The sequence below is a fragment of the Oncorhynchus gorbuscha genome, linkage group LG23, assembly GCF_021184085.1.
Source record: "Oncorhynchus gorbuscha isolate QuinsamMale2020 ecotype Even-year linkage group LG23, OgorEven_v1.0, whole genome shotgun sequence".
NCBI classification, from domain to species: domain Eukaryota; kingdom Metazoa; phylum Chordata; class Actinopteri; order Salmoniformes; family Salmonidae; genus Oncorhynchus; species Oncorhynchus gorbuscha.
The window spans coordinates 2,792,720-2,816,189 of NC_060195.1; positions in this window are offsets into that span (position 1 = coordinate 2,792,720).

The following is a 23,470-nucleotide window of genomic DNA, read 5'->3' on the forward strand; positions in this document are numbered from 1 at the left end:
GGTGCATTCAAAATGAGTACTGTTTTTAAACGTTTCAAATAGTTCACTCTGAAACGTTAAAAACAAAGATTTGAGACAAGTTCATTGAACAGCAAACCAACAAGGGTTTAAGGAGAAGACACAGGTCATCACGTTTTATAACATCACATGTTCAGTTCTTCTACATCCGTGTCACTTTGAAAATATTCAATTAATTAACATCAGAATGTGGTATTGGCATTGGTGTGTCTTTGTGTAATAAATCAATCCATCTTTATTCAAATAGTGGACAATCTAAATGAGTTATCGCCGTTGCGGTAATGACCAGAATACAAAACACTTTCCTATTTCGACAAATTCACAGACTTTTCTTGAAGGTGGAACCCTCTTGGAACCTACCAAACCCTCTTTCATGTCATATTCTGTTCCACTGTCACTTCCTTTTTTACACTGTCACTTCCTGTTCTACAGCATGCGTCAAACTCATAACAGGGAAGGCCGAGTGTCTGCGGGTTTTAATAATATAATATATGCCATTTTAGCAGACGCTTTTATCCAAAGCAACTTACAGTCATGTGTGCATACATTCTACGTATGGGTGGTCCCGGGGATCGAACCCACTACCCTGGCGTTACAAGCGCCATGCTCTACCAACTGAGCTACAGAAGGACCACCACCGTTTTCACTCCTTCCTTGTATTTGATTGATGAAATTAGTAAGGAACTCCCCACAAATGGTTGTCTAGTGCTTAATTGAAATATTTGAAACCTGCAGACACCAAGCCCTCCGAGGAATGAGTTTGACACCCTTGTTCTACACTGACTTCACAGTTCTTGGGTGACTCGATGTCTAAAAATGTTGTAAAACTCCAAAATTGGTCATGTTGTTCAGTGTGATGTTAATGAGGCGATACTGTGAGACAGCTGTTGTGTACAACAATAGAGTACTTATTCCTATGTACATTTATATAGCTTTATTAATCTGACCCGCTATGTAAATAATGTTTATATAGCTTTATTAATCTGACCTGCTATGTAAATAATGTTTATATAGCGTTATTAATCTGACCTGCTAAGTAAATAATGTTTATATAGCGTTATTAATCTGACCCGCTATGTACATAACATTTAGATATCTTTATTAATCTGAACTGCTATGTACATAACATTTAGATAGCTTTATTAATCTGACCTGCAATGTACATAACATTTAGATAGCTTTATTAATCTGACCCGCTATGTACATAACATTTAGATAGCTTTATTAATCTGACCTGCTATGTACATAACATTTAGATATCTTTATTAATCTGACATGCTATGTACATAACATTTAGATAGCTAATTGTTTTCATTAAATATTTTCAAATTCTCAACATTGTGTAATCCGTAACAGAATATCAAAAGTCTGGGTGTGAGACAAGACAAAAGCTCAGTGAAATCCGGACATTAAATAAATATATATATATATAAACATGTGAAAGCTGAAATCAAAGTTACATTATTTTAGTGTCTACTTAAAATATGTAAAATAGTAATACATTTTTTTTTATCACACAAATTTACTCAAGAAACAAAAAAGCCTGAAGTTATAAAATCCCTCATATTTCCCTTACCACCTCATCAGACCATTCATATGTCAGTCAGTCAGGAAAGCAAAGGCCAGCTTCTTCAGGCAGAAATTTTGCATCCTGTAGCTCCAACTCCAAAAAGTTCTGGGACACTGTAACGTCCATGCAGAACAAGAGCACCTCCTCCCAGCTGCCCACTGCACTGAGGCTAGGAAACACTGTCACCACCGATAAATCCATGATTATCGAAAACTTCAACAAGCATTTCTCAACGGCTGGCCATGCCTTCCTCCTGGCTACTCCAACCTCGGCCAACAGCCCCCCCCCCCCCCCCCCCCCCACCGCAGCTACTCGCCCAAGCCTCCGCAGCTTCTCCTTCACCCAAATCCAGATAGCAGATGTTCTAAAAGAGCTGCAAGACCTGGACCCGTACAAATCAGCTGGGCTTGACAATCTGGACCCTCTATTTCTGAAACTATCCGCCGCCATTGTCGCAACCCCTATTACCAGCCTGTTCAACCTCTCTTTCATATCGTCTGAGATCACCAAGGATTGGAAAGCTGCCGCAGTCACCCCCCTCTTCAAAGGGGGGAGACACCCTGGACCCAAACAGTTACAGACCTATATCCATCCTGCCCTGGCTATCTAAGGTCTTCGAAAGCCAAGTCAACAAACAGATCACTGACCATCTCGAATCCCACCTTACTTTCTCCGCTGTGCAATCTGGTTTCCGAGCCGGTCACGGGTGCACCTCAGCCACGCTCAAAGTACTAAACGATATCATAACCGCCATCGATAAAAGACAGTACTGTGCAGACGTCTTCATTGACCTGGCCAAGGCTTTCCACTCTGTCAATCACCATATTCTTATCGGCAGACTCAGTAGCCTCAGTTTTTCTAATGACTGCCTTGCCTGGTTCACCAACTACTTTGCAGACAGAGTTCAGTGTGTCAAATCTGAGGGCATGTTGTCTGGTCCTCTGGCAGTCTCTATGGGGGTGCCACAGAGTTCAATTCTCGGGCCGACTCTTTTCTCTGTATATATCAATGATGTTGCTCTTGCTGCGGGCGATTCCCTGATCCACCTCTACGCAGACGACACCACACTGTGCTATCTAACCTCCAAACGAGCTTCAATGCCATACAACACTCCTTCCGTGGCCTCCAACTGCTCTTTAAATGCTAGTAACACCAAATGCATGCTTTTCAACCGTTCGCTGCCTGCACCCGCACGCCCGACTAGCATCACCACCCTGGATGGTTCCGACCTAGAATATGTGGACATCTATAAGTACCTAGGTGTCTGGCTAGACTGTAAACTCTCCTTCCAGACTCATATCAAACATCTCCAATCTAAAATCAAATCTAGAGTCGGCTTTCTATTCCGCAACAAAGCCTCCTTCACTCACGGCGCCAAACTTACCCTAGTAAAACTGACTATCCTACCGATCCTCGACTTCGGCGATGTCATCTACAAAATAGCTTCCAATACTCTACTCAGAAAACTGGATGCAGTTTATCACAGTGCCATCCGTTTTGTTACTAAAGCACCTTATACCACCCACCACTGCGACCTGTATGCTTTAGTCGGCTGGCCCTCGCTACATATTCATCGCCAGACCCACTAGCTCCAGGTCATCCACAAGTCCATGCTAGGTAAAGCTCCGCCTTATCTCAGTTCACTGGTCACGATGGCAACACCCACCCGTAGCACGCGCTCCAGCAGGTGTATCTCACTGATCATCCCTAAAGCCAACACCTCATTTGGCCGCCTTTCGTTCCAGTTCTCTGCTGCCTGTGACTGGAACGAATTGCAAAAATCGCTGAAGTTGGAGACTTTTATCTCCCTCACCAACTTCAAACATCTGCCATCTGTAATAATAATAATAATAATAATATATGCCATTTAGCAGACGCTTTTATCCAAAGCGACTTACAGTCATGTGTGCATACATTCTATGTATGGGTGGTCCAGGGGATCGAACCCACTACCCTGGCGTTACAAGCGCCATGCTCTACCAACTGAGCTACAGAAGCAGCTAACCGATCGCTGCAGCTGTACATAGTCTATCGGTAAATAGCCCACCCAATTTTACGTACCTCATCCCTATTACGTACCTCATCCCTATAATGTTTATATTTATTTACTTTTCTGCTCTTCTGCACACCAATATCTCTACCTGTACATGACCATCTGATCATTTATCACTCCGGTGTTAATCTGCAAAATTGTAATTATTCGCCTACCTCCTCATGCCTTTTGCACACAATGTATAACGACTTTTTTCTACTGTGTTATTGACTTGTTAATTGTTTACTCCATGTGTAACTCTGTGTTGACTGTTCACACTGCTATGCTTTATCTTGGCCAGGTCGAGCCGACAGCTAGCCAACGTCTACCGAATAGACTCACAACCCGGTCGCATTCACAGGTAGTATCACATTTTCATTTCATTTCATTACAGTACAACGGTTTGATTTGTTTGATCGTAGCTAGCTACATAGCTAGCTACATAGCCGTCTTTGTATCAAAGATAATTGTGTAGTCTAGAGCGATTTTCTAGGTTAGCTAGCCAGCTATTGTCGTTCTTTTAACGCAACGTAACGTAAACAACACTACTAGCTAGCCAGCTAGCCCCCGAATAGCAGCACTGCAGAAACTATTACACTCAACGGAACGACTTGATTAGTGTAGTGTCAACAACGCACCCACTGCCAGCTAGCCTACTTCAGCAGTACTGTATCATTTTAATCATTTTAGTCAATAAGATTCTTGCTACGTAAGCTTAACTTTCTGAACTTTCGAGACGTGTAGTCCACTTGTCATTCCAATCTCCTTTGCATTAGCGTAGCCTCTTCTGTAGCCTGTCAACTATGTGTCTGTTTATCCCTGTTCTCTCCTCTCTGCACAGACCATACAAACGCTCCACACCGCGTGGCCGCGGCCACCCTAATCTGGTGGTCCCAGCGCGCACGACCCACGTGGAGTTCCAGGTCTCCGGTAGCCTCTGGAACTGCCGATCTGCGGTCAACAAGGCAGAGTTCATCTCAGCCTATGCCTCCTTCCAGTCCCTCGATTTCTTGGCACTGACGGAAACATGGATCACCACAGACAACACTGCTACTCCTACTGCTCTCTCTTCGTCCGCCCACGTGTTCTCGCACACCCCGAGAGCTTCTGGTCAGCGGGGTGGTGGCACCGGGATCTTCATCTCTCCCAAGTGGTCATTCTCTCTTTCTCCCCTTACCCATCTGTCTATCGCCTCCTTTGAATTCCATGCTGTCACAGTTACCAGCCCTTTCAAGCTTAACATCCTTATCATTTATCGCCCTCCATGTTCCCTCGGAGAGTTCATCAATGAGCTTGATGCCTTGATAAGCTCCTTTCCTGAGGACGGCTCACCTCTCACAGTTCTGGGCGACTTTAACCTCCCCACGTCTACCTTTGACTCATTCCTCTCTGCCTCCTTCTTTCCACTCCTCTCCTCTTTTGACCTCACCCTCTCACCTTCCCCCCTACTCACAAGGCAGGCAATACGCTCGACCTCATCTTTACTAGATGCTGTTCTTCCACTAACCTCATTGCAACTCCCCTCCAAGTCTCCGACCACTACCTTGTATCCTTTTCCCTCTCGCTCTCATCCAACACCTCCCACACTGCCCCTACTCGGATGGTATCGCGCCGTCCCAACCTTCGCTCTCTCTCCCCCGCTACTCTCTCCTCTTCCATCCTATCATCTCTTCCCTCTGCTCAAACCTTCTCCAACCTATCTCCTGATTCTGCCTCCTCAACCCTCCTCTCCTCCCTCTCTGCATCCTAAAGCTAACTCTCTCTCCTCTGCTCTCATCCTTCTAGATCTATCGGCTGCCTTCGATACTGTGAACCATCAGATCCTCCTCTCTACCCTCTCCGAGTTGGGCATCTCCGGCGCGGCCCACGCTTGGATTGCGTCCTACCTGACAGGTCGCTCCTACCAGGTGGCGTGGCGAGAATCTGTCTCCTCACCACGCGCTCTCACCACTGGCGTCCCCCAGGGCTCTGTTCTAGGCCCTCTCCTATTCTCGCTATACACCAAGTCACTTGGCTCTGTCATAACCTCACATGGTCTCTCCTAGTATTGCTATGCAGACGACACACAATTAATCTTCTCCTTTCCCCCTTCTGATGACCAGGTGGCGAATCACATCTCTGCATGTCTGGCAGACATATCAGTGTGGATGACGGATCACCACCTCAAGCTGAACCTCGGCAAGATGGAGCTGCTCTTCCTCCCGGGGAAGGACTGCCCGTTCCATGATCTCGCCATCACGGTTGACAACTCCATTGTGTCCTCCTCCCAGAGCGCTAAGAACCTTGGCGTGATCCTGGACAACACCCTGTCGTTCTCAACCAACATCAAGGCGGTGGCCCGTTCCTGTAGGTTCATGCTCTACAACATCCGCAGAGTACGACCCTGCCTCACACAGGAAGCGGCGCCGGTCCTAATCCAGGCACTTGTCATCTCCCGTCTGGATTACTGCAACTCGCTGTTGGCTGGGCTCCCTGCCTGTGCCATTAAACCCCTTCAACTCATCCAGAACGCCGCAGCCCGTCTGGTGTTCAACCTTCCCAAGTTCTCTCATGTCACCCCGCTCCTCCGTTCTCTCCACTGGCTTCCAGTTGAAGCTCGCATCTGCTACAAGACCATGGTGCTTGCCTACGGAGCTGTGAGGGGAACGGCACCTCAGTACCTCCAGGCTCTGATCAGGCCCTACACCCAAACAAGGGCACTGCGTTCATCCACCTCTGGCCTGCTCTCCTCCCTACCACTGAGGAAGTACAGCTCCCGCTCAGCCCAGTCAAAACTGTTCGCTGCTCTGGCCCCCCAATGGTGGAACAAACCCCCTCACGACGCCAGGACAGCGGAGTCAATCACCACCTTCCGGAGACACCTGAAACCCCACCTCTTTAAGGAATACCTAGGATAGGATAAGTAATCCCTCTCACCCACCCCCCCCTTTAAGATTTAGATGCACTATTGTAAAGTGACTGTTCCACTGGATGTCATAAGGTGAATGCACCAATTTGTAAGTCGCTCTGGATAAGAGCGTCTGCTAAATGACTTAAATGTAATGTCAATGTAATGTAAATGCAGTTGCAAATGAGAACTAGTTCTCAACTAGCCTACCTGGTTAAATAAAGGTGAAATAAAAAAATAAAAAATAAAAATATAGTTCCCTTACCCCTCATCAGAACATTCATATAGTTCCCTTACCCCCTCATCAGACCATTCATATAGTTCCCTTACCACCTAGCCATCAGACCATTCATATAGTTCCCTTATCACCTCATCAGAACATTCATATATTTTCCTTAAACGTAATACTTTACTGAGAAACCGTAGTCACAGGATCACAGTACACTTGAAAAACAACAAACGCTAAGTCTCAAAAACTCCCTCAGGAAACAAATGCACACTGTAAACAATTCAAGCTTCAGCAATGGAAAACAGAAAACACACCTCTTTTAATTAACAGTGACATCATACTGAGTACATAGGACACACTTGAGTGTCGTTAATGTCTCTAGGACGGTCTCTGCTGTCCCCTGGTGACAGGTGGAACCATGACAACCTGAGTGTCGTTAACATCTCCAGGACGGTCTCTGCTGCCCTCTGGTGACAGGTGGAACCATGACAACCTGAGTGTCGTTAACATCTCCAGGACGGTCTCTGCTGCCCTCTGGTGACAGGTGGAACCATGACAATGGCTGAGGAAACGTTGTTCCAGTAGTGTAGTATGTGGTGCAGGAATAATGACAAGCGAACCGAACTCCAACCACCTCTCCAGATGTTCTCAGTTGGGTTTGTGGCTGTTTTGAGGAGTCCTTTGCAGAGAAATTTCCTTTGGAGAGTTCACACTGCACCAAACATTAAGTGAATCGACTGAGTTCACAAAAATTGTCTGAAAGGGTACAATATACTGAAAGGTGTTACAATACACTGTGTCCTCGGTACAATCCGCCACACTCAGTCCAAGGCAATGCCAATGGCTAGTGGGCAGACAACCAGAATATGAGCCATACTAATCTAACATAATGACCTCTACCTGACTGAAATATCTCTCATTGAGAAAAGCGTGGACCTAATGGGAACCATGCCCCGTGGCCCTGCTCCTTTCCCTCTTAGTCAAAGTCCTCCCATCAGTTAAGCTGAGTACAGACTGAACCAGAGTTCAAGACATGAGCTAAAAACTGAACTGAACAAGCAGACAGTTAACGCTCTAATATCCCTATAACTACCGGTACTAGTGTCGCAACACAATGTGTCACCCTATACTCAATCAATCAAATGGATTTATGAAGCCCTTCTTACATCAGCTGATGTCACAAAGTACTGTACAGAAACCCAGCCTAAACCCCAAACAGCAAGCAATGCAGGTGTAGAAGCACGGTGGCTAGGAAAAACTCCCTAGAAAGGACAAAACCTAGGAAGAAACCTAGAGAGGAACCAGGCCATGAGGGGTGGCCAGTCCTCTTCTAGCTGTGCCGGGTGGAGATTTTAACAGAACATGGCCAAGATGTTCAAATGACCAGCATGGTGTGTGTGTGTGTGTGTGTGTGTGTGTGTGTGTGTGTGTGTGTGTGTGTGTGTGTGTGTGTGTGTGTGTGTGTGTGTGTGTGTGTGTGTGTGTGTGTGTGTGTGTGTGTGTGTGTGTGTGTGTGTGTGTGTGTGTGTGTGTGTGTGTGTGTGTGTGAATGAGTCGAAACAGCACCTATGACACCATTTTAAGGCACTTCCGCTTTACACAGGAAGCTGAAAGTGAACACATATCCTCCTTTGGGTAGGCACTTATAGTACAGTATATTGAGTTTTAAGTCTTTATGTTCAGAACTGACATATTTACAGAGGGTTGAATGAGTGTGTGTTCTTTCGGAAAATCACAGAAAATCACAGAAATCTCGCAGAGCTCGGAAACACACTTCAAAAAGATTCGTCTGAACACGCTGCAACTGGATCTGGATCTGTAACTTTTTTTTAAACATCACCAATTGTACATTGTACGATTTCTCTTAAATTACAATAGATAAATGGCTGGTTCATTTTTTATTGACACCGTAGGTTTTCATTTACTTTGACGTGAAGCGGAAAAATTTGAGCTATATTTTCATTTTTTTATCTTTAATCCCAGAAGAATGGCCATCACTCAAAAACCGTTGAGGCCTCGACGCCATCTTGTTCAGGGCCAACTGCCCATTATGCCAAACCTATGCTCACCAAGTTTCATCTTCAAAGTATTTTCCATTTAGGAGAAAAGGCCACGTCGTGATTGGTGATGTTTTGAACATTTGCAATATGATTCCACTCGCCTTCTTGTGAGATTTACCGGGACAGCGGAAAAATGACCAAAATTTGAACATTTTAGAAAACTGAAACCGAATGTCCGAGAGACTTCGTTTGATGACTTCCCGGAAGATCCGGCCCTGCTGCACGGCCCGCCGCCGTCCGCGAATTTTAGAAACGTTGGTGGATGTCTAGTAAGGGACCGTACATTTGCAATGTGGACTTTCTCACTAACCATATGGCAAATGTCAAAATGTTCCCTTAGGTATGGAGTACCGGTAAATGTATTTAGAACCGTATTTAGATTTTTGGGTTACCAGGTGCCTATTTTCAATCACCAGTTGCACGGATGTATATCACAATCCGCATCCATCAGAATATTTTAAACCGTCCATAAAGCACTCAGGACGGCCCCCCATGGATAGAGGGCCGTAGTAGGGTGCTCACATAGTTGGCATGAATATCTGGAACACCGGTAAGTGCATTTAGAACTGTAATTATATTTTTGGGTTACCAGGTGCCGATTTTCAATCACCAGGTGCACGGCTGTGAAAAGTGGGGACTCTGTCATTTTTTCGGCCCAGTTCTGAAATTTTCAAAAAATGATTAAAAATACTTCCCGAAGGGCTAGAGATCCCAAATTTCATCTCATACCCTCTCTCCCATTCAGCCATGTATATATTGGCGTAAGCAGGTGCAAATGTTTTGCCCAAAGCTGTTCCCTCCACCTGCAGGTAATAATGATCATTGAATAAAAAGTCATTGCTAGTCAGGCTGATTTCTGATAGTTGTAATATTTCTTTGTCCGGTCTAGTGTTGTCTGGGTATCTCTTAAAGATGTTTCTAATTGCTTGTATTCCTGTTGCTGTATTTATGTTGGTGTATAGGCTATCAATATCTATCGTGAATATGTGTGTATGGGAGGGAACAACTATGGGTCCAATCCTCTCCATGAAGTGGTAGGTGTCCCTGAGGAAGCTGGGGTGCCTAGTGGAGAGAGGGTTGATATGATGATCTATATATTGTGAAATGTTATAGGATTCACTATTGCAGTCTGAGACAATCGGTCTGCCAGGAGGAACTGTGTGAGTCTGATGGTTGTGAAGTGTGTTTTTGTCTATTCTGATTAGTCTCCTGATTCTACCATCTATCTGGGAGGTTTTAGGTTCCCAGGTAGATGGTAAAGTAAATGGTAGGTGATTGTCATCTGTGTTGTAGTCAAAATAGTCCAACAGTTTAAGTCTTCTATGGTATTTGTGGGTGTCCCTTTGAAATTCCTCCCAATCAAATTTGTTTGGGTGAGGGATGAATGTCAACCCTCTCTCCAGGAGCTTTACCTGTGCTGCTGTGGGTATGAAAGATTTGGAAAGATTCATGATATTAGTTGTTGACCGGTCCGCTGCTCCCCTTGGTGGGGGATCTGCACTGGTTATTGGGGAAGGAGAGAGATTGCAAGAAAAATGATTTCTATCCAGACTGTGGCTTGTGGTTAATGTAAATTTAACTGTCTACACCAGTGTTGAAAGATGAGGTCTGCTGTGGTGGATGTCCAGTGTATGAGATCTGTTGCTGTGTGAAATGTGTCTTGTGGGATCTCTAATAGGGTTGGGAAGTTAGTGGTGATGTAAGCGTTGATGCGCTTAAGGTTTCTCTTCTGCTGTGGGGTAAGAAGAGGTGAATGGCTGATGACAGGAATGTATATTGTTGCGTTTGGAAATGTTTTCTTTGCCTCCTTGTGCATACCTGCCAGCTGTTTTAGTGATGTTTGGAATGGGTCATGGTCTTTATTGTTCAAGCCCACCGAGATAACAACAGTCGCTGTGTCTGTGTGTATGGGGGTTTTCTCCAGTACATTTATGAAATGATAGAATGTTGCCCCTGGGTAACTGTCTACCTGGATGTTGGGGTTATTGAATGGTGGGATCCGGTTGAGGTTTGAGTCTCCTATGATGAGTGTTGGTGTGTGTCCCTCAATGTTCCAATCTGCAACCTTGTAGTTCGGCCTAGCCTTGTGATAGAAGGGTTTTTGGGAAGGGTGTGTGGGTTTAGGCTGTGGTTGGGGTTGGAGATGGGGCTGTGGTGGGGGTGATGGTGGGTATTTTGAGGCGCCAGTTGTACAGGGACCCTGGACAGGCAGAGGCACAGCTATATTAGTTTTTTGTGGGGGTTCGGATTTGGGAGCTTTGTGGTGTTGCCCATTGTCTTGCCCTTTAATCATCGTCATGTGCCCCTTGAGTTTCCCTGTCCTTGTCTGTACCCCTTGCCTGGCGCCTCCTGTGGGTGAAAGAGGAGCAGATGTAATTATGTCCCTAAGTAATATTGATACATTACTCTGTGCTCCTTTGCATTAGTGTTTTGTTTGATGGGTGTAGCTGTAAGTGTACAAGTTTCTGTTTGACTGTTGGCTGTGTGGTGAACCTGGGCTATGATAGGGGTGACTGCTTTAGGAGTAGGGGTGACTGCTTTAGGAGTAGGGGTGACTGCTTTAGGAGTAGGGGTGACTGCTTTAGGAGTAGGGGTGACTGCTTTAGGAGTAGGGGTGTCTGCTTTAGGAGTAGGGGTGACTGCTTTAGGAGTAGGGGTGACTGCTTTAGGAGTAGGGGTGACTGCTTTAGGAGTAGGGGGGCCCACTGGACTTCTCCATTTCTCCTTTCCAGTTGCTATGTTTACCTCTCCTTTTTGATTGGAAAGGGAGGAATCAGCGAGAGTGGATGTTGAGGGTAGGGAGTGAAGAAAGAGTCTGTGTGTGAAGGTTATAGGTTTCACTCAGGGTCGGTTGTTTTCCCAGTGAGTGTCTGTAGGTATGATGGTTGTTTTTTTGGCAGGGGGCAAGGTTTTGATAGAGGTGGAAATTCCTCTGCTGAGGAGAGAAGGGGCACTGGGTTTGGAATTGAAGTTAGTATCGTTGGTCGGGAAATTTGTAGTGGGGTGTGTTCTATTGCTGGAAATGTATGTGGTTGGTCTCCTATTGTGTTGGTCTGTATAGTTGTTTGTTGGGGAGAGGACGTGGCCTCAGGGGGTTTCAAGGTGGTTTCGACTCTAATGATAGTGGTGAGTGTCAATTTATGTTTGTACCTCTTATGTGCCCAGCCTGTTGCAATTGTCGGTGCCAGAGTGTTGGGTGTGTTTATTTGTTGTGTAATGGTGTAGGTGATTGCCTGGTAATGTGCCTGTAGTATATTCATGTTGTTTTGCATCCACTGGTGTTGTGGAGTTGTCTGTGGGTGAAGATGGTTTGATAAAGTTGGTGACACAATGCACCTGTCTCATCATGCCAGTGGGGAATGTCTGGTTTTTAAGTGCTTTTTCCACCACCTCCATGTGGTGGGTTGCCTGTATTAATTTAAAGTACAGTTTGGCAAGTCTGTCTTGTCTCCTCATCTGGGGGTTCGTATAGGCCAGGCCGTCTGTATGCGTAGGGTTGGGTTTGGGGTTGTGGTATCCTATCATGACTAGGTCTTTAAATGCATTAATGCCTGCATTGTTACTAAACCCTGAGGCTAAAATACCTAAATACTGCGCTTCCTAGTTAATACACTACAATCAGGTTGTTCTCAGTCGAGGAGGACCGAACAGTGTAATTCAAAAAAGCAGGGCAATGCTATATTTAGAAATAGAAGATGTGAAGGCCTGAACAGCACGATACTTTTTGTGCTGCTCAGAGCCAGTCCTTACCGCCTTGTTATTTTGTCTGCCGGGTTTATTGAAGTATGAAGGTAGAGATGAGGTTATGGTTGTTTCTTGATGTTCCCGAATTCCAGGGCTGGGGCTGTGATCCGTTGTTCTTTCGCCGTGTTCTTTGTAGACCGGGTTATTGCGATATGGAGATGGAGATGAGGTGTACCGATTGTTTCTTAGCGTTCCCGAATTCAAAGGCTGGGGCGGTAATCCGTTGTCCTTTCTGGGTCCAATCCTGTTAAATGATCTGGTCCCACAGGTTTAAAATCCCAATTGTTTCCCCAAGTGTCTGTGCACCTTTAGACAATGAGCTCCCGCTTACCCCTCCACATCTTAATTCTAAAACGTAACTTTTAATTATATTGGTTAAAATCAAAAAGGTGATTAAAAGCCAAGCAATGTTAAAATCCACTGTGAAGTCCTGTTTGCAAAGCCCTGACGTTTCGCAGAACTTTCTGCTTCTTCAGAGGGATCTTTTCCTCGACCGAGAACCCCCGTACCTTTTTAAAATGGGCGGAATTAGGAGGGAGAGACCCAGCCACTGTGCCCAAATTGGGCGTTTCTATCTTTCTGTTATCTATTGGTTCAATTTACCAGCGGGAGATACTCAAAGGCGGGAAATGTATGGCCTTACAAGAGCTTATATGTTGAGCTCCTCTTTCTTCTGTTTGCTTTTCCGTTTAGTTTCCAGACTTTGTTCTAAATTAACCTAACGATATTCCCAGTCAGATCTTCTATCAGCTAAATATCCTTTGTCATGATAGTCCCTCATTTATCCCAATATTTCCCTCTCTGATACTTTACTTCCCTAACTTTCCCTCCCTATTCTGTCCCCGTCTTGTTACTCTGTTCAGTTCTATTACATTTTCTATTATTCTGTACTTTTTTATTTCCTTAGTTGTTATGTGTAGTTCTATATATGGATACAATTCGATCCCTCTAGCACAATGAGACAAATCAAAGAAATAAAAAATAATAACTGTTGGGGGAGAGAAGAGTGATTCAATGTTATATGTTGCTGTGATTCACAAGCGCTATTGCTCTCCCGGTGTGTCCAGATGTGTATGACCCGTGGACAGCGGAGGAGCAACACGCCACACGGGGAGCAGAAGCCAGCACCTGAGGGCAGTGCTATGCTTGTAGAGGGACAACCCAGGGATGGCACGGGCTAGGGTTAGGTTTTGAATATAAATGTGTTTCGTTTCAACTAGTTCGTTTTACGGTGCACAGGCCTATCTCCTGTTTATCCCTCCCATTTCTGATGATCTGATATAATAGGTGTAGTACTTAAAAAGGCCCGTAGATGTCCTCCTAAGACCATAAATAAAACTGAGGTAAGCTCCAAGTTGCCTCTTTTTCTGGGTGGCAGTGCAGAAGTCGATGTGGTGAGAGATTTATTCAACCATAGTGTTGTTAAATATGAACATAAACGCCATATTGTGCATTTAAATGGTTTTATTGTTTTTTTAAAGGAAAGGAAAAACCTAAAAGAGGAAGTGCCAAACTAAAACCAAACAAACCATAAATATATAGAGAGTAAAAATAAAATATTAATAAAACCATGTTCTTCTCCATCCATTTTCCTGTCTGTTAAAACCCATTTTCTAAAACCACTCGTTCAGGCCATTTGGCGTTATTGTCTGTAGGTGCTGGATCCACTCCCGTTCTACCATCTTTCGCTGCCCACAGGTCCAGCCTATATGTGACTGTATCCCTGATATGGTAAGGTGTGTGACGGGGTGCTCCTGGAAGTGGGTTATGAGTTCCGTTTGTAGGTGTGCCCTTTTAATGGGTTAGGGTTAGGGTTACGGGGTTAGGGTTAGGGTTAGGGGTTAGGGTTAGGTTTCTAGTTTTGAGTCGGTTGATCCACTTCCATCTCTGACACGTGGAAACCGAAGGGGGGGAAGGGAGGGGTGTGCACTCCACATCATATATGCGCGGGCCGGAGGGGTCCAGGCGCGGCCGGCCAAAGTAGTAGGCCCCATGGTTGCCCACTTGTAGATTAACCCGTTGGTTGGGTTTAAAGACTATCTGTCTTTAGGGTTAGGTATGGTTTTTAGAATGGTTAAGCTTAGGGTTAGGTTTAGGGTAAGGTATAGTTTTTCAGAATGGTTAAGGTTAGGTTTAGTTAGGTCTGTCAACTCGACTTAGGATCAGGCAAAACCCTTGAGTTGCGTACCTTATGCAGGTCCGGTCCTCGGTTGGTTGCCATGTGTCCATGTCGAGTGGTATGGTCATGATGTCTAAGTGGAAAGCATAGTGCAACCTAGGAGTTCACTCTCTTTCGGATCCTTATTTTTTAGCTCCACGTTGTCTATGTATTTACTTCAGTGTTCGTCAGTCTTTTGGTCCTGGATGTTTTCAATCATGTGTGTAATTAAGAGTTATTCCCTTCCAGGATCCTAACTCTGAATTAATCCATGTCTAGTCTATCCAGCTGGTCTGTATGGGTATACTTGGCATAGGATCAGGCAAAACCATTGAGTTGCGTACCTTGTGCAGGTCCGGACTTCAGTGGTTGCCATGTGTCCATGTCGAGTGGTTAGTCTTTAAACTACCAGTGGTTTGAGCAGACAAAAACCCAGAAGGCAAGCTCTCTCTACGGTTGTCATGCATCCGCCCTTGGAGTTCCGTCCTGTGTTTGGGTAGGTGTATGGAGGGTTGAGGATCAGGCAAATCTTCTCTGGTTTTCGTATCGTACGTCTGCCAGTAGTAGAAGTTGATTGCCATGTGTCCATACCAACCATCTCAGTCGTAGGTAATTCAGTGGTTTGGGCGATAGTGACCCGTGGAGCTACTCCCTTCCAGGATCGTAGTGTTCCAGTGGTATGTCAACCCAAGACAGCAATTTTTTTTCTCCGTAGTCTAGGTAAAAAAGTGGTTCGGTTGTCCAGGCTTAGTACTGCGGGGTAAGAGGTCCCCCAGTGAAAAATTGTTCTGTGGGATCCAATTCTCCGCCAGACATTATCTGGGCACCCCAAGGATTACACAGCCGACGCGAGTCCTCCAGCCGCAGTGCCTGACCCAAAAGCCCCACTTTTCGAGGACTTAACTGCGCCAACCCGCTAGGATGAAACACGCGCTACTGAACATACTGCCAATCCAATTCTAAACTGGGGTAGATAGTCGTCCAGCGCGGTATGCGAGTCTCCTGTTTTTGTGGGGCTGGGAGGGTTGAGCCGATTGGTCTGCCAACAGAACCCCGAGAGGTCCCGAAGGAGTCCGGTCTATCCATATCCTCCTGTCTTCTTGCTTGGTGTATGGAAGGGCCTAATTGCTTAGGGTGTAATCGCTGCGGGGGAGTCGCCAAGGTCGGGGTCCCCAGAGTACTTGGAGAAAAAAGGTTCTCGTCCGTTGGGGGTGCTGGTGGGTATCTTCAAAAAAGTGTCTTAGAAGGATGGTGGATTGGTGATCTAGAGGAGTCCCAGATACGATGCGTTTCTGCCTTACTCGGCTTCATCAGGTAGCAGGGAGGAGAATATATTAATTAATTAAAATTGAAATAAAAGGTGCAAAAAGTAGTAAAAATGTATGTATATATATCTACATGTACAGTAGGGTGTACTATGTAATTTACTTGCCTTGAATGTATTCCTGGTTGGGTGTGTGGAGCGAAATGCTGCCTGTAAAGTTGCGAGGAGTGCTACCTCTCTGGTTATATTATGACAGACCAGCTAGATCGACTGTCTCTGCCTCTATATCTCTATTATATTATGACAGACCAGCTAGATCTACTGTCTCTGTCTCTATATCTCTATTATATTATGACAGACCAGCTAGATCTACTGTCTCTATTATATTATGAGATACCAGCTAGATCTACTGTCGTATTATAATATTACATACCAGCTAGATCTACGGTCTCTATTGTATTATGACAGACGAGCTGGATCTACGGGCTCTATTGTATTATGATAGACTAGCTAGATCTACTGTCTCTATTGTATTTTGACAGACCAGCTAGATATACTGTCTCTATTATATTATGATAGAACAGCTAGATCTGCTGTCTCTATTATATTATGACAGACCAGCTAGATCTACTGTCTCTATTATATTATGACAGACCAGCTAGATCTACTGTCTATATTATATTATGACAGACCAGCTAGATCTACTGTCTCTATTATACTATGACAGATCAGCTAGATCTACTGTCTCTGTATCTATTATATTACGACAGACCAGCTAGATCTACTGTCTCTTGTATATTATGACAGACCAGCAAGATCTATTGTCTCTATTATATTATGACAGACCAGCTAGATCTACTGTATCTATTATATTATTACAGACTAGCTGGATCTACTGTCTCTATTATATTATGACAGACCAGCTAGATTTACTGTCTCTACTATACTATGACAGCCCAGATAGATCTAATGACTCTATTATATTATGACAGACCAGCTAGACCTACTGTCTCTATTATATTATGACAGACCAGCTAGATTTACTGTCTCTATTATATTATGGCAGACCAGCTAGATCTACTGTCTCTATTATAATATTTCAGACCAGCTAGATCTACTGTCTCTGTCTCTATTATATTATGACAGAACAGCTAGATCTACTGTCTCTATTATATTATGACAGACCAGCTAGATCTACGGTCTCTATTATATTATGACATACCAGCTAGATCTACTGTCTCTATTATAATATGACAGACCAGCTAGATCTACTGTCTCTATTATATTATGTCAGAACAGCTAGATCTTCTGTCTCTATTGTATTATGACAGACCAGCTAGAACTAAGGTCTATATTATATTATGACATACCAGCTAGATCTACTGTCTCTATCATATTATGACATACCAGCTAGATCTACTGTCTCTGTCTTTATTATATTATGACAGACCAGCTATAACTACTGTCTCTATTATATTATGTCAGAACAGCTAGATCTTCTGTCTCTATTGTATTATGACAGACCAGCTAGAACTAAGGTCTATATTATAATATGACATACCAGCTAGATCTACTGTCTCTATTATATTATGACATACCAGCTAGATATACTGTCTCTGTCTCTATTATATTATGACAGACCAGCTATAACTACTGTCTCTATTATATTATGACATACCAGCTAGATGTACTGTCTCTATTATATTATGACAGACCAGCTAGATCTACTGTCTCTGTTATATTATTACAGACCAGCTAGATCTACTGTCTCTATTATATTATGACAGACCAGCTAGATCTAAGGTCTATACTGAGATGGCCGCCTCGCTTCGCGTTCCTAGGAAACTATGCAGTTTTTTGTTTTTTTACGTGTTATTTCTTACATTAGTACCCCAGGTCATCTTAGGTTTCATTACATACAGTCGAGAAGAACTACTGAATATAAGATCAGCGTCAACTCACCATCAGTACGACCAAGAATATGTTTTCCGCGACGCGGATCCTGTGTTCTGCCTTACAAACAGGACAACAGAATGGATCGCATGCAGCGACCCAAGGAAACGACTCCGAAAAAGAGGGAAATGCGGCGGTGTTCTGGTCAGACTCCGAAAAAGGGCACATCGCGCACCACTTCCCAGTATTCTTCTTGCCAATGTCCAGTCTCTCGACAACAAGGTTGATGAAATCCGAGCAAGGGTGGCATTCCAGAGGGACATCAGAGACTGCAACGTTCTCTGCTTTACGGAGACATGGCTTACTGGGAAAACGCTATCCAGGGCGGTACAGCCAACGGGTTTCTCCACGCATCGCGCCGACAGAAACAAACATCTATCTGGTAAGAAGAGTGGAGGGGGCGTATGCCTCATGACTAACGGGACATGGTGTGATGAAGGAAACATACAGGAACTCAAATCCTTCTGTTCACCTGATTTAGAATTCCTCACAATCAAATGTAGACCGCATTCTCTTCGATTATAATCACAGCCGTATATATCCCCCCCCAAGCAGACACATCGATGGCTCTGAACGAACTTTATTTAACTCTTTGCAAACTGGAAAACATTTATCCGGAGGCTGCATTCATTGTAGCTGGGGATTTTAACAAAGCCAATCTGAAAACAAGACTCCCTAAATTTTATCAGCATATCAATTGCGCAACCAGGGGTGGTAAAACCTTGGATCATTGTTACTCTAACTTCCGCGACGCATATAAGGCCCTGCCCCGCCCCCCTTTCGGAAAAGCTGACCACGACTCCATTTTGCTGATCCCTGCCTACAGACAGAAATTAAAACAAGAGGCTCCCACGCTGAGGTCTGTCCAACACTGGTCAGACCAAGCTGACTCTACACTCCAAGACTGCTTCCATCACGTGGACTGGGACATGTTTCGTATTGCGTCAGATGGGAATATTGACGAATACGCTGATTCGGTGTGCGAGTTCATTAGAACGTGCGTCGAAGATGTCGTTCCCATAGCAACGATAAAAACATTCCCTAACCAGAAACCGTGGATTGATGGCAGCATTCGCGTGAAACTGAAAGCGCGAACCACTGCTTTTAATCAGGGCAAGGTGTCTGGCAACATGACTGAATACAAACAGTGCAGCTATTCCCTCCGTAAGGCTATCAAACAAGCTAAGCGTCAGTACAGAGACAAAGTGGAATCTCAATTCAATGGCTCAGACACAAGAGGCATGTGGCAGGGTCTACAGTCAATCACGGACTACAAGATGAAATCCAGCCCAGTCACGGACCAGGATGTCTTGCTCCCAGGCAGACTAAATAACTTTTTGCCCGCTTTGAGGACAATACAGTGCCACTGACACGGCCTGCAACGGAAACATGCAGTCTCTCCTTCACTGCAGCCGAGGTGAGTAAGACATTTAAACGTGTTAACCCTCGCAAGGCTGCAGGCCCAGACGGCATCCCCAGCCGCGCCCTCCGAGCATGCGCAGACCAGCTGGCCGGTGTGTTTACGGACATATTCAATCAATCCCTATACCAGTCTGCTGTTCCCACATGCTTCAAGAGGGCCACCATTGTTCCTGTTCCCAAGAAAGCTAAGGTAACTGAGCTAAACGACTACCGCCCCGTAGCACTCACTTCCGTCATCATGAAGTGCTTTGAGAGACTAGTCAAGGACCATATCACCTCCACCCTACCTGACACCCTAGACCCACTCCAATTTGCTTACCGCCCAAATAGGTCCACAGACGATGCAATCTCAACCACACTGCACACTGCCCTAACCCACCTGGACAAGAGGAATACCTATGTGAGAATGCTGTTCATCGACTACAGCTCGGCATTCAACACCATAGTACCCTCCAAGCTCGTCATCAAGCTCGAGACCCTGGGTCTCGACCCCGCCCTGTGCAACTGGGTACTGGACTTCCTGACGGGCCGCCCCCAGGTGGTGAGGGTAGGCAACAACATCTCCTCCCCGCTGATCCTCAACACGGGGCCCCACAAGGGTGCGTTCTGAGCCCTCTCCTGTACTCCCTGTTCACCCACGACTGGTGGCCACGCACGCCTCCAACTCAATCATCAAGTTTGCGGACGACACAACAGTGGTAGGCTTGATTACCAACAACGACGAGACGGCCTACAGGGAGGAGGTGAGGGCCCTTGGAGTGTGGTGTCAGGAAAATAACCTCACACTCAACGTCAACAAAACTAAGGAGATGATTGTGGACTTCAGGAAACAGCAGAGGGAACACCCCCTATCCACATCGATGGAACAGTAGTGGAGAGGGTAGCTAGTTTTAAGTTCCTCGGCATACACATCACAGACAAACTGAATTGGTCCACTCACACTGACAGCGTCGTGAAGAAGGCGCAGCAGCGCCTATTCAACCTCAGGAGGCTGAAGAAATTCGGCTTGTCACCAAAAGCACTCACAAACTTCTACAGATGCACAATCGAGAGCATCCTGGCGGGCTGTATCACCGCCTGGTACGGCAACTGCTCCGCCCTCAACCGTAAGGCTCTCCAGAGGGTAGTGAGGACTGCACAACGCATCACCGGGGGCAAACTACCTGCCCTCCAGGACACCTACACCACCCGTTGTTACAGGAAGGCCATAAAGATCATCAAGGACATCAACCACCCGAACCACTGCCTGTTCACCCCGCTATCATCCAGAAGGCGAGGTCAGTACAGGTGCATCAAAGCTGGGACCGAGAGACTGAAAAACAGCTTCTATCTCAAGGCCATCAGACTGTTAAATAGCCACCACTAACATTGAGTGGCTGCTGCCAACACACTGTCATTGACACTGACCCAACTCCAGCCATTTTAATAATGGAAATTGATGGGAAATGATGTAAATATATCACTAGCCACTTTAAACAATGCTACCTTATATAATGTTACTTACCCTACATTATTCATCTCATATGCATATGTATATACTGTACTCTACAACATCGACTGCATCCTTATGTAACACATGTATCACTAGCCACTTTAACTATGCCACTTTGTTTACTTTGTCTACACACTCATCTCATATGTATATACTGTACTCGATACCATCTACTGTATGCTGCTCTGTACCATCACTCATTCATATATCCTTATGTACATGTTCCTTATCCCCTTACACTGTGTATAAGACAGTAGTTTTGGAATTGTTAGTTAGATTACTTGTTGGTTATCACTGCATTGTCGGAACTAGAAGCACAAGCATTTCGCTACACTCGCATTAACATCTGCTAACCATGTGTATGTGACAAATAAAATTTGATTTGATTTGATTTGATTTGATCTAATGTCTTTATTAGATTATGATAGACCAGCTAGATCTAATGTCTCTATTATAATATGACAGACCAGCCAGATCTACTGTCTCTATTATATTATGACAGACCAGCTAGATCTACTGTCTCTATCATATTATGACATACCAGCTAGATCTACTGTCTCTGTTGTCAGGATTTGGCCAGGGTTGTTCCGGTTTTTGGTCACTAGATGCCCCCATTGTGCCTTTTGACCTTTTGTTTTCCCTTGATCCCCATTATTAATGTGGTCCTTCTGTAGCTCAGTTGGTAGAGCATGGCGCTTGTAAAGCCAGGGTAGTGGGTTCGATTCCCGGGACCACCAATACGTAGCATGTATGCACACATGACTGTACGTCGCTTTGGATAAAAGCGTCTGCTAAATGGCATATATTATTATTTTATTATATATTATTATTATTTACACCTGTGCCTCGTTTCCCCTGATTGTATTTAAACCCTTTGTTTTCCTCAGTTCTTTGCTCTGTGTTTGTATGTTAGCACCCAGCCCTAGTACTCTGTGAACTCTTGTTGATCCCGGTGGACTCTCTTGTGGAATTCTGTTTTTGTTCTTGTTTGTTTGTTTTTGAGTATCTTTTGAGGCTTTTTGTGCTTTACCTTCCACCTTGTGGATTTACCTTTTTGTCTTGGAGGATTACCTTTGTTCTTGTGGAATTCCTTTTGAGGTTGTGGAGTTACATGTTTTCCTGAAGAACTTCACTTTTTACTTCATTAAATACACTGTCTCAAGTACTGCTGTGTCTGCCTCATCTTCTGGGTTCTGCTGGCTATTTGTGGCTCAGTTGGTTAAGTGACTGTTTCTCACTCCGGAGACCCGGGTTTGTAACCGGGTCCTGACAGAAACACAGAGCCAATAATGAACCCAGAGGCAGCCAGTTCCCAGGACCTTGTTGCCATGCTGTCCCACCACCAGGAGACTGTCCAACGCCACGAAGCCGCCCTGGTTCAGCAAGAGGCCTTAATGGCTAGACATTCTCATCTTCTGTCGGAGATGCTGACTTCCAGAAAGCAGATATCTGATCGACTTACCCCGGCAATAGTTCCCGTCCCAGTACCTCAGATTCACGTACCCATGGCAGTTAACCCTCTGGCTGAACCTCGTCTTCCACCTCCCCAACGGTTCTCAGGTGATCCAAGTGCTTGTAAAGGGTTTCTCACCCAATGTTCTCTCTCCTTCGAGCTGCAACCCTCGTCGTTCCCCACCGACCGGTCTAAGATCGCATATAGCATCACCCTGCTGTCGGAAAAAGCCCTGGCCTGGGCTACTGCTGTGTGGGATGCCCATAGTTCCTGCTGTGCCAGCTACTCTGCCTTTGCTGAGGAATTCAAACGAGTGTTTCAAGGCCCAAGCAGTGGTTCTGACTCAGCCAAACAGCTCCTGACTCTCCTCCAAGGTCGGCGCAGCGTGAAGGACTATGCCATCCAGTTCCGCACGGTGGCAGCAGCGAGTGGCTGGAACAACGAGGCGCTCACAGTGTGCTTTCTGAAAGGCCTTTCCGACACTATCCAAGATGAACTGGCCACTCGGGAACCACCAGACAATCTCGAGTCCCTGATCAAGTTGGCCTCACGCATTGACCAGCGTCTGAGAGAGAGAGAACTCAACCGTAGACCTCTAGCCCCTATCAGTCCCAGCTCCGAGTCCCCACCTTTATCCTCGCTGGCTCCACCGGAACCCATGCAGATTGGACGCATCTCCCAGGCTGAGAGAGACCGCCGGATGAGGGAGCGACGCTGTCTATATTGCGGCAAACCGGGCCATTTCCGTTCCACGTGTCCCGGGCTCCAGGGAAACGCTCTGTCCCGTACAGACCGGGGGGGGGAACTGTAACGGGAAACATAACCTCCTCCCATCCGTCCAACTCCCGTCTGCTCATTCCAGTCACCCTTTCCTGGGACAACCACAAGCTTCAACTTCAAGCCTTGGTAGACTCTGGAGCCGCAGGTAACTTCATGGATGGTGTCTGGGCGAAGGAGAATGGCGTTCCCTCTGAACCTCTAAGTGACCCCATGAGGGTTACTACATTGGATGGAAGCCCTTTGGGATCTGGACTTGTCACTCATGTCACTACCTCCTTGCGACTTTCAGTTTCACAACACCAGGAATTGATGAACTTTCATTTGATCTCCTGTTCAGAGTTCCCTCTCGTCCTTGGATACCCCTGGCTTCACAGCCATAACCCTCACATCGACTGGTCTGTGGGCACT